Consider the following 18,585-nt stretch of genomic DNA (forward strand, 5'->3'; position numbering starts at 1 on the left):
CTGCTCCACTGAGAGACTCCAGCAGAACACAGCTGGGAAACATTACACACTGCAATATGGTCATGCAACAAATTAGATCTAAGCATGTGTTGTGTTTTTCCATGTTAAAACCTCATTAATTTGTTCATATACCATGTGGGCATGAATATAGCACGTCAAAACCAAACTAATAGTATTCGCAGTTACCAAAAGAGCAGAACAGGCATCAATGACTGACTGCTTGGACTCAATAACCCGGGAGTTTTAGTGAGTGAAAGTCATCATAAACTCCCCGGAAAAAAATCAAGTGGAACTTCTCATGGTGGCTATATTTTAGTTTAATTGAGGCACAATCCATTGGGAGCACTTGTTTGCCTGTTGCTTTTAAATACCATGGGAAAATTTGTGAAAGTCTAGAAAATCATAATTCACTCCACTTTCAAACCAGGTGGTTGCAATAGAATCTGAGATTGACGGACGGCATAGTTCACAGACATGGCGACTCAAATAGAAACAGTTCTTTGGAGCTTTCCTGCTTCATCTGAAATTGTAATAACACCAGAGATGTTCCTGTAGCAGCAGATCAGAGCTGAAAAGCAGAGCGGTCAACGTGAAAAAGTTCCCTGGAGGACACAGTGAGGGTCTGCTACTCTCATTTTCACAACAGTTGCAGTAAGGACATGGACCCCCTCTGGGGTACAGGCAACCAACAGGAACTACATGTTTGTGGGTACTCTGGGTAGTGAAAAACCAGAGAACGTGCTTGTTTATTTTTTTTACGTATCCATGTCAGGACTGGGGTAAGATACTCCTCTCATCTTTGTCAGATCCGCTGAGTCAGGCCAAGAAACATGCTCTGATTCTGTGCTGGTTGCAGGCCATGGTCGCTGTGTTTGCTTGTTTGCTCTAGATATCAATTACCCTGGAAATACATCCTGTAATTAATCACAGGATTGAAGGAGCAGTTTATAGGTCATCTCTCACCCAAATACAATTATTTAAAAAATATATTCATTCTGCTGATGCAGGGCAATTGCACAATCAGCAGAAGAATTTATAACAAAGGGCAAAGTTGGGCAATCAATTCTCATTAATGTTTTACAGTTAAAACATTATATATATATATATATAATTATTATTATTATTATTTTTTTATTTAAGCCAGTACAACAAATGCTAACATGATGTCTAAATAATTATCCAAAAGTTTTGGGACGCCTGCCTTTATGTGCACATGAACTTTAATGACATCCCATTCTTAATCCGTAGGGTTTAATATGGAGTTGGTCCACCCTTTGCAGCTATAACAGCTTCAACTCTTCTGGGAAGGCTTTCCACAAGGTCATGACCATTCTTCTAGAAGCACATTTGTGAGGTCAGGCAGTGATGTTGGCGAGGAGGCCTGGCTCACAGTCTCCGCTCTAATTCATCCCAAATGTGTTCTATCGGGTTGAGGTCAGGACTCAGTGCAGGCCAGTTAAGTTCCTCCACACCAAACTCGATCATTCATGTCTTTATGGACCTTGCTTTGTGCACTGGTGCGCAGTCATGTTGGAACAGGAAGGGGCCATCCCCAAACTGTTCCCACAAATTTGGGAGCATGAAATTGCCCAAAATGTCTTGGTATGCTGAAGCATTAAGAGTTCCTTTCACTGGAACTAAGAGGCCAAGCCCAACCCCTGAAAAACAACCCCACACCATAATCCCCCTCCACCAAACTTTACACTTGGCACAATGCAGTCAGGCAAGTACCATTCTCCTGGCAACCGCCAAACCCAGACTCATCCATCAGATTGCCAGACAGAGAAGCGAAATTTCACGAATGGACTTATTGCACAGGTGGCAACCTATCACGGTACCACGCTTGAATTCACTGAGATCCTGAGAGCGACTCATTCTTTCACAAATGTTTGTAGAAGCAGTCTGCATGCTTGATTTTATACACCTGTGGCTATGGAAGTGATTAGAACACCTGAATTTAGTTATTTGAAAGGGTGTCCCAATACTTTTGGCAATATAGTATAATGAATAAAACAAAATAAAAATTAATTAAGTATAAGTTATATAAATAAGTTCAAGTTCAAGTTCTGAGCATCAGAATGGGGAATAAAGGTGATTTAAGTGGCTTTATGTGGCAAGGCGGGCTAAAAATGCCTTGTTGATGCCAGAGGTCAGAGGAGAATGGCCAGACTGGTTCAAGTTAATAGAAAGGAAACAGTAACTTAAATAACCACTCGTTACAACTGATGTATGCAGAAGAGCTTCTTTGAATGTACAACATGTCCAACCATGAAGCAGATGGGCTGTAGCAGCAGAAGAGCACAGCGGGTGCCACTCCTGTCAGCTAAGAACAGGAAACCGAGGCTACAATTCATGCAGGCTCACCAAGATTGGACAACAGAAGATTGGAAAAATGTTGCCTGTTTTGATGAGTCTTGATTTCTGATGTCACATTCTGATAGGGTCACAATTTGGTGTAAACACTATGAAAGCATGGATCCATCCTGCCTTGAACAAACGGTTCCTGCTGCTGGTAGAGGTGTAATGGTGTGGGGGATATTTTCTTGGCACACTTTGGGCCTCTTAGTACCAACTGTGCATCGTTTAAACACCACAGCCTGACTATTGTTGCTGACCATGTCCAATCCTTTTATGACCACATTGTACCCATCCTCTGATGGCTACTTCCAGCAAAATAACACACCATGTAACAAAGCTCAGTGAGTGAGTGAGTGAGTGAGAGAGAAAGAAAGAAAGAAAGAAAGAAAGAAAGAAAGAAAGAAAGAAAGAAAGAAAGAAAGAAAGAAAGAAAGAAAGAAAGAAAGAAAGACCTGGATATGCAAGATTCAAGATGTTTGACAGCTTGATTTTAAAATGCAGTACACTGACATGGCAAAAAACTTTAGCGTGTTTCACTTTGAAGTTAAACATCTAGGGCTGCCATATACGTTCTAGTTTTGACAGTTATTAATCTGTTTTCATTTACTTTTCCTCATACTGTGCCTCTACAAACCCAGAAAGGTATGAGGGCCACCTACTGCACAGCAATCGTCTTAAAGTGTGTCATAAAAACAAGCCACACAGCAGATTGCTGGTATAATGTGCTGCAGAAAATTGTCCTGTATGAGACCAGCATCTTTTTAGAGAACTGCAGCATGTTGAAGCAGGGCTGCTGAGTTGAAACATGCTAAGAGATGTCCAATAAAATGGCACTACCTCCAGAACTCCAACTGTGGCCCTCTGTAATAGGCATATAAAGAAAGCCTTTATTAAAACTTGCCACGGTATGCTCTGTCAGTCATGAAAAGCCAGGCGCTTGTACCCTTGTAATTGTATATTTATCTTGATCTAGGTCATATCGTCATAATGTTATCCTGATATTGCTAAAACAAACAGATGAGGTAGAGGAGTTTGTTTATGGAAATTAATGCTGTCATGGAGTGTTTGAATCCCATCGAATTAGGTGGATAAAGAATGATAATGCATTTGTTTAATACACCTTTGTTGGGACATCAGCTGATGCAATATCTCAGAGTCCTTGAATTATAAATCTACATAATTATTGATATTATTGGCAATAAACAGTCTCAGCTTCAGTCACAGACCACCCACAGTCTGTTCTCTGACTGTTTGATGCATATTACCAAAGTCCCTTTAAGACAAGTCATTTCACTCGGCGGCCATCTTTGAAACGCCTCTCGGGCATCCTGGGCATCATGCCCTATCTCTTTGAATGGGGAAACATCAAATTCTCCAAAACTGTTCGCCAACCTTACAATTACATTTCATATATGAAATCACCAATGAAATCTGACGACAGCTGTCTTATAAATGTTTTATCCAAACGCTCGAATCATGACAAAAAACTATTTTTTAGGCTGGATCAAGCTAATGCGCATGCACAGACCTAAATGCGCGTTTCTCTGCCATGTTTCAGAGGCGCGCATCTGACTGTTTCTATAGAAACCGGCGCTTCTAACGGCTGCTGCAGTGACGCGATCACTTTACTAGTCGGCGATTGGCTCTTATTTAGAAGGCGGGACTTATTCCGCCATATTGCGCGTTACACTTTCGCCCATTCAAAACAATACGAGTGACACGTGTTATTCTATAGCTAGTCTTTGATATTACTCACCAAAAAGAAAAGTGATGAAATATGATCAGAGCACATTTCTGAATATATGGTTTACTCTTTGATAGAAATATATCCATAAATTACAATAAACATTTTCATGTAAAAAAAAAGTTTTTCAGCATCATTATTCCAGTCTTGAGTGTCACATGATCCTTCACATGATGCTGATTTGCTGCTTAAGAAACATTTCTTATTATTATTAATGCTAAAGACAGTTGTGCTGACTAATATTTTTGTAGAAAACTTGATACATTTTTTTCCAGGATTCTTTGAATAGAAAGTTGAAAAGAACAGCATTTATTTGAAATAGAAATCTTTTGTAACATTATAAATGTCTTTACTGTCACTTTAATGAAAATATATTTAAAAAAAAAAAAAGCCTAGGCTTTTGAACAGTAGTGTAAGGCCCTGTTTACACTAGTGCATTTTCATTTTAAATGGCGTTGTAAAATCAAAACGATCCTCGTCTACACTAGCGTTTCCGCAGTCTTAGCCGTAGCAAAAGTTATGCGTTTTAAAACGAAAATGCACTGGTGTAAACAGGGCCTAAATGTACTGTATGAGAGTATTGATTCTCCTGCAGAAGCAACTGGTTCAGCAACTGACCCAGAGCCTGTATAAACACACAGGAAGTGGCAAAGTTAGTAGTAAACAAAATCTTAGATATGGGCCTTCTCAGACAATACAACTCAAATCAGCACCTATGACTTTCTATTTAATTCTCTTACAGCACATTCCTGGGATTGACTTATACAGTAAGTCCACAGTTCTATGACACAAAGGAAGATCAGCCAACTTTACTGAAAGTTTTACCTTCGAATTTAACATGTAAGCAGAAACAGACTATTTCCTCATCTTCACAACCTCACTGACTGACTGAATCCACTGGGAAGACCATCATAGTCAGGAAAATAAACATCCAGAGAGCTGAACATTCAAATATCAGAAGACATGGTGACTTTGCGGGTTTTTTGCTTTATTTGTCTTTGTTTCTTTGATGCATTGTACTGGCAGTTGAAATTAAGAACACACTTTTAGCCTTTTCACAGATACATTTGTTAAATCAGTGTCATTTAAGGCCTAGGCTATCTTGTTCCATGTCAGATTTGTAGATGTAGAAAGTGAAGTGACTCAATCAATTAAAGGATTGCACTGATCTGTTTAGTATAAAGTGACTCTAAAGGAGAAATGATGACATTCCCCACCATTTAATGGGACGTTTCAGCCTTTTTCTCCAAAAGTCCATTGGGAGTAACTTGTTGAAGAATGTAATGAATTTCCTTTCCCTCTGCATTGTTAACCTACCTCCATATCCCTGAAGGCTTGTGACAGGGAGCAGGTGAGAGACCTATAAATCACAGCTCCATAAATCCTCTACCCTCGTTGCTTGCACGTTTTCCACTGATAACTTCTTACAATGCGCCACTGAATATGACACGCACGTATAAGTTCAATCATTTAAGCCCAGCAAGCCGCTCCACTGAAATTCATATGTGCTGTCAGCAAGCCTAAAACAACAATGGGTTAACCCTAATATGGGATGGACTTCAAGAAATGTTGAATAATAAGACAGGGTAATATTTTGCATCAGGTCTAGCTTGTCACATTGGATTGATTAACTATATTTGTTTTAGGTTTTTGGAACGTGCACCAGAGGTCCCATTACTCTTCGGTTACATGGTTGACATAGTAGAGGTAGCGTCACTGGGAATTCATAAAAATGGAGACTAGAAAATGTGGATTGCAGCACCAACATCAAAGGCTAATGTTTTTGTGCATCTTTGTTTTGAAATATGATTTGCACAGTTAGCATGTGGTTTTATTATAAGGCTATAACTTGACTTGTGCGTCAAAACAATGAACCATATTTTAAAACTACTTTTTTTCACTTGCACAATAGAAAAATATTTTTTTGGCATAAAATATATCCTTGGTCATCATATACTGTATACATAATAGCCAACACGTCTGGTGGCAAAATAAGTGCTTATGTTTTCCATACCATTGACCAAAACATTCCGTCATAATTCAAGACATCTGTTGGTCATAAAGAGTATGGTATTTACACCTACATGATAATTACTGGAACATAACACACTTCTGAATGTGGTATCTGAATAATCGCCACACAAATCACGCATCTTCCAGTCCTGTGATCGTGTTACACGCACCAAATTGCTCTCAGAGCTTTTACACTGAGGGAAATGCAGTTTGTCAGCGTTTAATTATAGTTAAGATTATTGTATACCTGGAAAAAGTAAGTTTCAAGGAATGTGGGAAACAAAAGGAGCAAATTCCTGTCATCATGTTTTAGTGATTTATAGGTGGGATTTAAAAAAAAAAAATTTTTTAAGCATAATATTTTTGGCATCAGGTGAACGTGTATCATAGTGTTACTGAAGTAGAGAAGTTTTGAAGGAACATATAAACTTGAGCTGCTCACCCCAAGTCTGACACACATGTGACCTATGACCGTGAGGTCACGGTGTCCAGTCCTCCATGGATTTTATCACAGAGCCCTCAGGGTAAAAACACTTCCCTGTAATTGGAGTAAGGAAGTCTTTGGGAAAATCACAGGTCAAAGTATTGTGTGTGGCACAAACCTGTATTTGGAAGTCGTAAAATTCTTGGCAACTCAAGCTGATGTTGTTAGATTTCATCACAGTACTTGTATTAGACAGAAGATGAAATGAAAAAAATCTGGCATGCAAAAAAAAGGGGGGTGGGAATTACAATAAGTTTTATGCTATGTTCAGACTTGCAGCAAAAATCTGATTGTTTTCCAATTCCAATCACTGACATATCAATCAGATTTTTAAAGGTGCCCTAGAATCAAAAATTGAATTTATCTTGGCATAGTTAAATAACAAGAGTTCAGTACATGGAAAAGACATACAGTGAGTTTCAAACCCCATTGCTTCCTCCTTCTTATATAAATCTCATTTGTTTAAAAGACTTCCAGAAAACACGCGGATCTCAACATAACACTGATTGTCACGTAACGGTCGGGATCATTAATATGTATGACCCCAATATTTGCATATATGCCAGCTCATGTTCAAGGCATTAGACAAGGGCAGGACGTCTGGATGTGCACAGCTGAATCATCAGACTAGGTAAGCAAGCAAGGACAATAGCGAAAAATGGCAGATGGAGCAATAATAACTCACATGATCCATGATATCATGATATTTTTAGTGTTATTTGTAAATTGTCTTTCTAAATGTTTCATTAGCATGTTGCTGTTAAATGTGGTTAAAGTTACCATCGTTTCTTACTGTATTCACGGAGGCAAGAGAGCCGTCGTTATTTTCATTTTTAAACACTTGCAGTCTGTATAATTCATAAACACAACTTCATTCTTTATAAATCTCTCCAACAGTGTAGCATTAGCCGTTAGCCACGGAGCACAGCCTCAAATTCATTCAGAATCAAATGTAAACATCAAAATAAATACAATACTCACATAATTCGAAGCATGCATACAGCATGACGAACATCTTGTAACGATCCATTTGAGGGTTATATTAGCTGTGTGAACTTTGTAAATGCACTCTAATATAGTCGAGAGCTCGTGTGGCAGGGAGCACATGATTTAAAGGGGCGGCGCGCTGCCAAAATCAGTGTATAATTAATGATGCCCCAAAATAGGCAGTTAAAAAAATTAATTAAAAATAATCTATTGGGTATTTTGAGCTGAAACTTCACAGACACATTCAGGAGACACTTTAGACTTATATTACATCTTGTGAAAAAGCATTCTTGGGCACCTTTAAAGATGCGTCTCCGTCTGGATGCTTTGGTTGCTCAAATTGTCTTTTGCGTCACTCTTACCACGACACACAATGATAACATCAAAACCGGTGACGGAAATGCTATAAGTATTCATACAGCCTACAGAACATGGAAAACATCCCAATATATATACCAGTCAGAGTTTTTCTTGTGCAAATATATATATATATATATATATTTTTTAAATACAGAGATAGTATATTAAAAGCACATTTTAGTTCATATTTCATGGTGTCTCAAAATAGCACAGTTGAGTACACTTAGATGTTCTTCTCTTAGAATATCTTAAGAAGTACTAAAGAAGAATTTTTAGTATATTAAGTACAAAATTACTGCGTGAAAATAGAGCACTTTAAGTACATTATAGAAGTGTACTTTTTTCACGTGGGAACATTAACAATTTGAGAACAAAGTATAACAATAATAATAATTTGCATGATTTGACAAGATATGAGATAACTTTGCTATCGTTAGATTTAATCACCATTAGATTTATTGTAGAAGTTTTTTTTTTTTTTTTCAGTTGGTCAGAACAAAAGTGGCAGACATGTTACTTACTTGTTCAGATGACATTTTCTGGTGAAACTTATTATTTTGGTCATACTTCCAAGACATAGAATCTGTAATTCTGAAGTACAGTATCCACACCGATGCGTTGACTGACAGCCTGCTCCTCAAAACATTAGATTCATCCGCGCTGAGGAGCCGTGCCAATGCACAATCCACGTAAAATAATAATTCCACAAATAACTGCAATTGCAGGTTTCAAACAGAGATGGCAACAAAGAGGCAAAACTTACAGACTGCAGCTTTAAGTTGCAAAGAGAAATTTTCAGGCAGACAATTTTCAGGCATTTGAGAAAAATCCATTTTGCCTGCAGCCTGAACATAGTGTCTTATGCCTTTGTGGAGTATTTTGCTGTTGGCTAGACAAATATCACAAATGAGATCTATGATAATTTGTTTTTCCGATAATGTATGTAGGCTATAAACCGATTAGCCAAAACATTATGACCACCTGCCTTATATGCTGTTGGTCCTCCACTTGTTGCCTAAACAGTGCTGACCCGCTGAGGCATGGACTCTATAAGACCCCTGAAGATTTCCTGTGGTATCTGGCACAAAGACGTTAGCAGCAGATCCCTTAAGTCCCGTTTAGGTTGTGAGGTGGAGCCAAACTTGAACCTGCTGTTCCAACACATCCCACAGATGCTCATTTAGATTGAGATCTGGGGAATTTGGAGGCCAAAGCTACACCTTGATCTCTTCATCATGTTCCTCAAACCATTCCTGAACAATGTGTGCAGTATGCTTTATCCTTTTGAAAGAGGCCACTTCCACAAAGGAACACCATTGTCATGAAGAAGTAAACCTGATCTCCAACAATGTTTAGGTAGGTGGCACATTTAAAATTTCCATCCATATGAATGACTGGACCAAGGGTTTCCAGCAGAACATTGTACACAGCATCAAACTCCCTCCACCGGCTTGTCATCATCCAACGGTGCATCCTGGTGCCATCACTTCCCCAGTTAAACTGCGCACATGTACACGGCTGTCCACTTGATGTAAAAAAAAAAAAACAACAGGACTCATCGGACCAGACCTTCTTCCACTGCTCCAAGGTCAAATTCCGATGTTTGCCTGCCCATTGTAGGTGCTTTCGATGAATAGGGGTCATCATAGGCTCTCTGATTGGTCTGCGGCTCCATATGCAGCAGAGTATGATGCACTGTGTGTTGTGACACATTCCTTCCATAACCATCATTTCACAAGTTCACACTTACAAATAAGTCAGATAAGTTAATGGTATGAGTATTTGGCGTGCTGTCCGAGAAGAGGCCTCTGAGCTCGGTATTTGGTATATAAACCCAGAGTACTCCCCCCTGAATTCTGGTAAGGAAGGTAACCAGGCGAGTGTGAGGAGACGGGGTGGTGGAGAGATGCTGAAAAACTGTTGAGGAACATAGGTGAGTTGACTGCGTATTTATGTAGTCTTCCACTTACGCTGATTGGGTAGACATGTTGATTACTGATTGCTGTCTGCTGGTTGGAATGACGTGATGATTGGATCATTTTAAAGTAAAAACATCATTAACATTTTGTGTGATTTGCGCCACAGTAGACCTTCTGTTGACTCTGACTAGATAGGATAGCCTATATATATACACAAAAACATGTCCAACTCAGAATTCACCACAAAATCAAAAGAAATCAAAAGTCAGAGATATTTCATTATAAACCAATTCTTCCAAAAATAAAAAATACAATAAAATATGTGGACTATGTTATCCACTTAAACCTTGTAGCTCTATAATCTTACTGTATGTCAGCAATTGCCTCTTTTGTGTCTATATTTATATCTCCATTTTAGGATCTACATCTGAGACAATGTTGATGCTTGAATAAAACCCATTTTCCTCTGGGATCCACAGTATGTCTTGGCTACTGCAGTGCTTATTGACTGTAATTTGTGCTCTATAATCAGTTTCCAAGCATTTAGTCTTTTATTTACCTGGGCACAGCCCATGTGGAAGTGACACACACTGTTAAATGTGTGGCCTGATTCTAGAGGCGCAGCTATAAAACAATGGTTAGCTTTAATTGCAATGCATGGGTGGGCCTTCATTATACTTTCACAAATGCACAAGCTGAATTACAGAGAGATTTGAAAGAGCAAGCGAGCACATGGTTAACTGTTTGCAAATCTCATGCTGTCTGTATACTAAAAACACAGCCTAAATCTGAACCTTCTGTAGCATTCCCAGCTGCTCTCAAACATATTTTTGTGTGGCTCTAAACTCCAGTCCACACTGAGTGGGACTTGTTGACGCTGCTGTTTTGGGATCTTTTATTCTGTGTTTTGCTGTTGTTGGAATTTGGAAGGAAGTATCTGATCAAAGTGTTATTCAAAAGGATGCAAAAAATATTTAGGACACGCAATGTAAAGTATGTAATTTTGAAAAAGTTAAAATACTGTCTGTATTAAAATACTGTTAAAATACTGGTGATTTTAAACCATGGTACGCACCAAACAAGTGGATCAAGACCCTTAAAAAGGCAGGTCTCGGTCCACTATCAAATTAACTCTTTTGCAGTTCGACAAAATTTTCGCTTCCAAATGAACTCTAGTTCAGTTTGACTGAGGGTGTGTTCACACCTGGTAGGTTTGATATGATTAAAATGAACTCTGGTGCGATTGCTCTGTTAAGGCGGTTAATTTGAATAATGAACGATGCCATTCGAGCCCTAGTACGCACCAAACAAGTGGATCAAGACCCCTGAAAAGGTGGGTCTTGGTTCACTATCAAATGAACTCTTTTGCAGTTCGACAAAATTTTCGCTTCCAAACGAACTCTAGTTCAGTTTGACTGAGGGTGTGTTCACACCTGGTAGGTTTGATTTGATTAAAATGAACTCTGGTGCGATTGCTCTGTTAGTGTGGTTCATTTAAATAATGAACGCTGCCATTCAAACCCTGGTATGCACCAAACAAGTGGATCAAGACCCCTAAAATGGCGGGTCTCGGTCTACTATCAAATTAATTCTTTTGCAGTTCGACAAAATTTTTGCTTCCAAACGAACTCTAGTTTAGTTTGACTAAGGGTGTGTTCACACTTGGCAGGTTTGGTTTGATTAAAACAAACCCTGGTGTTATTGCTCTGTTAGTGCGGTTCATTTGAATAATGAACGCTGCCATTCGAACCCTGGTATGCACCAAACAAGTGGATCAAGACCCCTGAAAAGGTGGGTCTCGGTCCACTTTCAAATGAACTCTTTTGTGGTTCAACTAAATTTTCGATTCCAAACGAACTCTAGTTCAGTTTGACTGAGGGTGTGTTCACACTTGGCAGGTTTGGTTTGATTAAAACGAACTCTGGTGTGATTGCTCTGTTAATGCGGTTCATTTGAATAATGAACGCTGCCATTCGAACCCTGGTACGCACCAAACAAGTGGATCAAGACCCCTGAAAAGGTGGGTCTCGGTCCACTTTCAAATGAACTCTTTTGTGGTTCAACTAAGTGTTAAAAATGCCAGTGTGAACACTTAGTGAACCAAGACAAAATGTATCTTTTTCTTTTTTGGTCCAGACCAAAAGAACCAAGAGAACCAAACTACAAGTGTGAACACACCCTGAAATATGAATGCAACTTGGACCAGTGACATCTAAATGAACCAAAAACAGGATATGATTTCACAAGATGCAACCCTAAAAAGGACAGAATGCTCAAGAGTACCTTGTTCTTCTCGTTCACAGTTGTGTCAGAAATGCCGTTTCCTCACTGCAGATCTTTTTTTGTGTATAACGGAGGATATCCTGCCACTGTTTTGATTCCTTTACACATATTCATGAGTTCTCAGCTGGTCAAAATACCATCATATGCGCACACATACTGTACAACAAACGCTTTTAGCCCAGCATTTGTTTTGGATGTTCGGTATGTTCAATCACAAAATATATACATCATAAAATCTGTTTTACATATAGGTTCAGTGTTAAAACTGATGAACGCTAACATTAAAAGTGTGAACACTAAGAATTTATGTATCATTTGATTTTTGGTCCATGAACAAAAGAACCAAAATAATCAACTTTTTAAGAACTACAATTGTGATCACACCCTTAGTCTTACTTAAAAAATGTATTTTTTAAGCTTGGCTTTTATAGTTGATTTAGATTACATTTGGTTTCTTAGCTTCTTTTAAAGGCATTATATAAAATAAAGATTATTATTATCTACAGCACATACTTTTGGCCATATAGCATAATCTGATGAACAGGTTGTGTGTGCGTGCAATAAACTGAGATAAAGCAGAACCCCAGAAGGGAGAATCTGCACAGTTTTGCACTGTGAGCTTATCTATATTTTCTAGGAAGTCCTGAGGAAGTACAGTCATTTGGTTTCACTTGTCTAAGGAAGAAAAAAAAGCTCATTGGCATTATTTTGCACTAATGATCTGTTTTGTATTTTCGCTTTTACGGGTCTCCTTGTGGGTTGTTGCTGTGGTGATTTTGTGGTGTGGCAACCCCACATACACAGGATACAGTTTCCATGCACACTTCTGCATATTAAAATATCTTGGAAAAATTCTGTGTAATATTACTTTTCAGGGTGATGGATGATTCATAAGAGGGTGAAAAGGAACTCAGTGTTCGTGACGTACTGTAGTTTATGGTGGTAATAACCATTTTACACCATTTTATTCTGATAAATAAAAATGATGGATTGTCTGGCTAGATTAAATAAATTTTGAGATATTTCACTAATATTCAAGCCATTATAATACAAACCCGATTCCAAAAAAGTTGGGACACTGTACAAATTGTGAATAAAAAAGGAATGCAATAATTTACAAATCTCATAAACTTATATTTTATTCACAATAGAATATAGATAACATATCAAATGTTGAAAGTGAGACATTTTGAAATGTCATGACAAATATTGGCTCATTTTGGATTTCATGAGCCCTACACATTCCAAAAAAGTTGGGACAGGTAGCAATAAAAGTTAAATGTACATATAAGGAACAGCTGGAGGACCAATTTGCAACTTATTAGGTCAACTGGCAACATGATTGGCAATAAAAAGAGCCTCTCAGAGTGTCAGAGTCTCTCAGAAGTCAAGATGGTTCGAGGATCACCAATTCCCCAATGCTGCGGCGAAAAATAGTGGAGCAATATCAGAAAGGAGTTTCTCAGAGAAAAATTGCAAAGACTTTGAAGTTATCATCATCTACAGTGCATAATATCATCCAAACGATTCAGAGAATCTGGAACAATCTCTGTGCGTAAGGGTCAAGGCCGGAAAACCATACTGGATGCCCGTGATCTTCGGGCCCTTAGACGGCACTGCATCACATACAGGAATGCTACTGTAATGGAAATCACAACATGGGCTCAGGAATACTTCCAGAAAACATTGCCGGTGAACACAATCCACCGTGACATTCACCGTTGCCGGCTAAAACTCTATAGGTCAAAAAAGAAGCCATATCTAAACATGATCCAGAAGCGCAGGCGTTTTCTCTGGGCCAAGGCTCATTTAAAATGGACTGTGGAAAACTGTTCTGTGGTCAGACTAATCAAAATGTGAAGTTCTTTTTGGAAAACTGGGACGCCATGTCATCCGGACTAAAGAGGACAAGGACAACCCAAGTTGTTATCAGCGCTCAGTTCAGAAGCCTGCATCTCTGATGGTTTGGGGTTGCATGAGTGCGTGTGGTATGGGCAGCTTACACATCTGGAAAGGCACCATCAATGCTGAAAGGTATATCCAAGTTCTAGAACAACATATGCTCCCATCCAGACGTCATCTCTTTCAGGGAAGACCTTGCATTTTCCAACATGACAATGCCAGGCCACATACTGCATCAATTACAACATCATGGCTGCATAGAAGAAGGATCTGGGTACTGAAATGGCCAGCCTGCAGTTCAGATCTTTCACCCATAGAAAACATTTGGCGCATCATAAAGAGGAAGATGCGACAAAGAAGACCTAAGACAGTTGAGCAACTAGAAGCCTGTATTAGACAAGAATGGGACAACATACCTATTCCTAAACTTGAGCAACTTGTCTCCTCAGTCCCCAGATGTTTGCAGACTGTTATAAAAAGAAGAGGGGATGCCACACAGTGGTAAACATGGCCTTGTCCCAACTTTTTTTAGATGTGTTGATGCCATGAAATTTAAAATCAACTTATTTTTCCCTTAAAATGATACATTTTCTCAGTTTAAACATTTGATATGTCATCTATGTTGTACTCTGAATAAAATATTGAAATTTGAAACTTTTATTCACAATTTGTACAGTGTCCCAACTTTTTTAGAATCGGGTTTGTAGGAACAGATTCAATGCAAATCTCAAATCCTTTGCACATAGTTTAAGAAGAGGTGCCAGTATTTTTTACCTTTTTTAAAATGTAAAATATGCAGAGAGATTGGTGAAAAATGAGAGACTTATTAAAAAAAAAAAAAAAAAACATTTGTGTTTATTTATATTTCTCTTCAGCAAATATATGAGAAGCATCAGAAAAGCGACAGATCTTTTTTGGCCCTCCATGACCCCTCTTTTGGACCAAAGAGATACCCCCTTATTTGGAACAGTGGAACCCAAAATGTAGAGGTGAGCACACTATTAGGTAGCCATGTGCTTCTAGTGCTGTTTTCTCTTTTGCATTTATTGTGTGGCGTGTAAGAGCCTTTGCTCTCACATTCTCTGAATAAGCATCACTGTTCAATATCTCAGCAGTGCACTGAGGCCATTGCTCCAGCAGTAGCCAGTTATTTTCTGATTCAAATAGCAGAACTGAAAATCTTATGTGATAGCGATTACAGTACAGCAGGCACTCGTCCCCATCTGTGGTTTAGTGTATCAACCGATGCTGGGTTGTGTGGTGACTGGCTGTGGAGGAGACCAGAGGCAGCAGCCAGATGAATAGCCCACAGTGGTTAAGGACTGGGGGAAACAGAGGGAATGGTAGGGTGCAGGGGATGATGGTGGAGGGAGACCCCCTAATTACACTCTAAACACAGCTGTTGATGTGACTGTAAGTGTAGGGCAGCGATCATTTTCCACATGTGCCTGGTCGTCTAGCACAGCTGGTTGCTCTCAAAAATGTTTTGGTCAAGTGTTTTGGTGTGACGCAGTTTGATCGTTACACCATAGTCTAAAAGTTCTACAAATTCTTACCAATTACGGGCATACTTGAGGTTTTTGGTGGTACTTAACTTAAAGTGCAATCAATAACTGATGTAACTGGCAGGATGTTTGTAGCTTGTAGATTTTAGTCAGGGTTGACGCCATATTGCCACATGCACTGTATAAAGTTCCTAAAGCACATCTAATGAAGGTTTTTGTCTACTGAAAGTTTTTAGAAAGATGTTTCGTCAGCTGAACAATTGGCATGTTGTTAAACAACAGTAGAATCCATAAAAATATTTGTATGAATATTAATAATACTACCCTGACTAATGTCTACAGCACATGGTTTTATACTAAACTACTGGTATCCATTGTGATTAAATATATGTCAAAGACTATAGAATAACACAAAACGCGTCACTCGTCTTAGCTATTATGAATAGGAGAAAGTGCAACGCGCAATAGAGTACCTCAGAGATGACGTGTTTTTGTAGGCAAACCCGGGAAACAAGTTAGCATTTTAGGACTTCCGGTTCCATCGCCGTAAAGTCTATGTGTTTTTTGAATGGGTTTTTGCTAAATAAGGCCTGAAATAAGGTCTGTGGTTAACAAAGCTTCTAAATATTTTCACGGTTTGATCTATGACATAAAACACACCAGTTATAACCCGCTTGTGATTTTTTTAAACCTTTATTGTGTCTTAAAAACGGCGGTTGCTAACAAGTTGCTAAAAGGGACTACTTCCTTTGGCAGGGACATTAGACGTCATCATGACAAACAGGACATTTGGACAGCATTTCTCATGAAAATGGATAAGTATTCATACACAGTGCAGATCATAATCAGCGAGTATGTTTATAAATAAAGTTGTTTTTTAAATAAAGTTTGAGGAAGCTTGGTGGTGGTGATGTTGATCCGCGACCATGGTGTGCTGTAGTCCATTTATAGCTATTAACTTTTTATATCTGACGACTTTATTTAGGCTTCAAAATGTATAAATGTTGTGTTTACTTGTAAAGATTATCTTGATAGACAAAACATGTAAGTGTCATAACCCTTTGTTAAACACAGAGCTTATTTTTTGTGATTTTCCAAAAGTCATTAGAAGCTCCGGTTCCTATAGAAACAATCAGATCATATATATATATATATATATGATCTGATTGTTTCTATAGGAACCGGAGCTATATATATATATATATATATATATATATATATATATATATATATATATATATATATATATATGCAAAAGTGATCATTTTATTATTGTTATACTAAACTAAATACAAATCCATGGTTTTCCATATCAGGAAATAATAAAAAATCATCTGTTCCGTAGGTCTTAAAATTTGGAAAATAAAACCTCAGATGACATATCACACCGTATCATTATTTATTTAACAAAAATAAAGCCAAGATGGAAAAGCCATGGGTGACAAACTAAGCACACCCTACAGTATGATTCAGTTGCTTATAGATCTACTTTTAGCAGCAATAACTTGAAGTAATAATTTTCTGTATGACTTTATCAGTCTCTCACATCGCTCTGGAGGAATTTTGGCCCGCTCTTCTTTACAGCATTGCTCCAATTTATTGAGGTTTGTGAGCATTTGTCTGTGCACAGGTCTCGCCACAGCTTTTCAGTCAGGGTGAGGTCTGGACTTGACTGGGCCATTGCAACACCATTATTCTTTTCTTTTTTTAGCCATTCTGTTGTAGATTTGCTGGTGATCTTCAGATCATTCTCCAGTTGCATTTCCCAATTTTTGGCCACATTTAACTCTAGAATACTTTGGTATACAGAGGAGTTGATGGTTGACTTAATGACTGTGAGATGCCCAGGGCCTGTGGCTACAAAACAAGCCCAAAATCATCACGCCTCCACCAGCATGCTTGACTTTTAGTATGAGGTGTTTGTGCTGATATGCTGTGTTTAGTTTTCACCAAACTTGGTACCGTGCATCATGGCCAAACATCTTTGGTCTTGTCTGTTCAAAGGACTTTGCTCCAGAAGGTTCGTTTAGATGCAACTTTGCAAACCTAAGCCATGCTGCCATGTTTGTTTTAGAAGTTCGTTTTCTCCTGGAAACCCTTCCAAACATGCCACACTTGTCCTGTCTTTTTCTAATTGTACTGTGATGAACTTTATCATCTAACATGTTAACTGAGGCCTGTAGAGTCTGAGGTGTAGTTCCTGGGTTGTCTGCAGTTTCTCCGAGCATTACATGGTCCGATCTTGGGGTGAATTTGCTGGGACGTCCACTCCTGGAAAGACTGGCATCTGTCTTGAATGTCTTCCACTGAATGTCTTCCACTGAATGTCCTATAGGGTCATTTTTTTTTTTTTTTTGGAGGACAGTCTGAAATTCCACCATGTAAATAGCGAATCCGCAATGGCATGAGTGCAACTGGCTTTTAAAGGGAATGGGAGATGAGACTCTGATTGGTTTATTGCATGTTATGACCAAAACACACCCATTATTCATTAAGAGAACAGGGACAACACATTTAGACCATGTGGACACATCCTAAGTGCATCTGTACCATGTGCTTTAGGCCATGTGCTTAGATCGTTGAAATAAGGCCCTAAGGGTGTCTTTAGTTTGTCACACATGGATTTTTCCCTTTTAATGATACGGTGTTGTTGTTCATCTGAGGTTTTATTTTCCAAATTTTAGGACCTGCCAAGGACCAGATGATTTTTTATGATGTCCTGATATGAAAAAACATGGAATTCAGTAGGGTGTCCTAACTTTTTCACATAACTATATATATATTTATGTATGTATGTATGTATGTATGTGTATATATTAGTGATGGGCATAGATTAATTTTTTTAGTCTAGATTAATCTAGATTAAAATGGCTCATTTGAATTCTGCCGAAGACATTCAGAATATGTGAGATACCCAAATTGTCCCTGCATCCCAATGTCTGTACTATCCATCCTAAATAGTATGTGAGATTAAAATAAGTGTGTCCCAAAGCATAGTATGTTGAAAAGAGTATACCAAAAGTCCCCGGA

Source organism: Chanodichthys erythropterus, chromosome 18, assembly GCF_024489055.1.
Source record: "Chanodichthys erythropterus isolate Z2021 chromosome 18, ASM2448905v1, whole genome shotgun sequence".
In the NCBI taxonomy this organism is placed as follows: Eukaryota; Metazoa; Chordata; class Actinopteri; order Cypriniformes; family Xenocyprididae; genus Chanodichthys; species Chanodichthys erythropterus.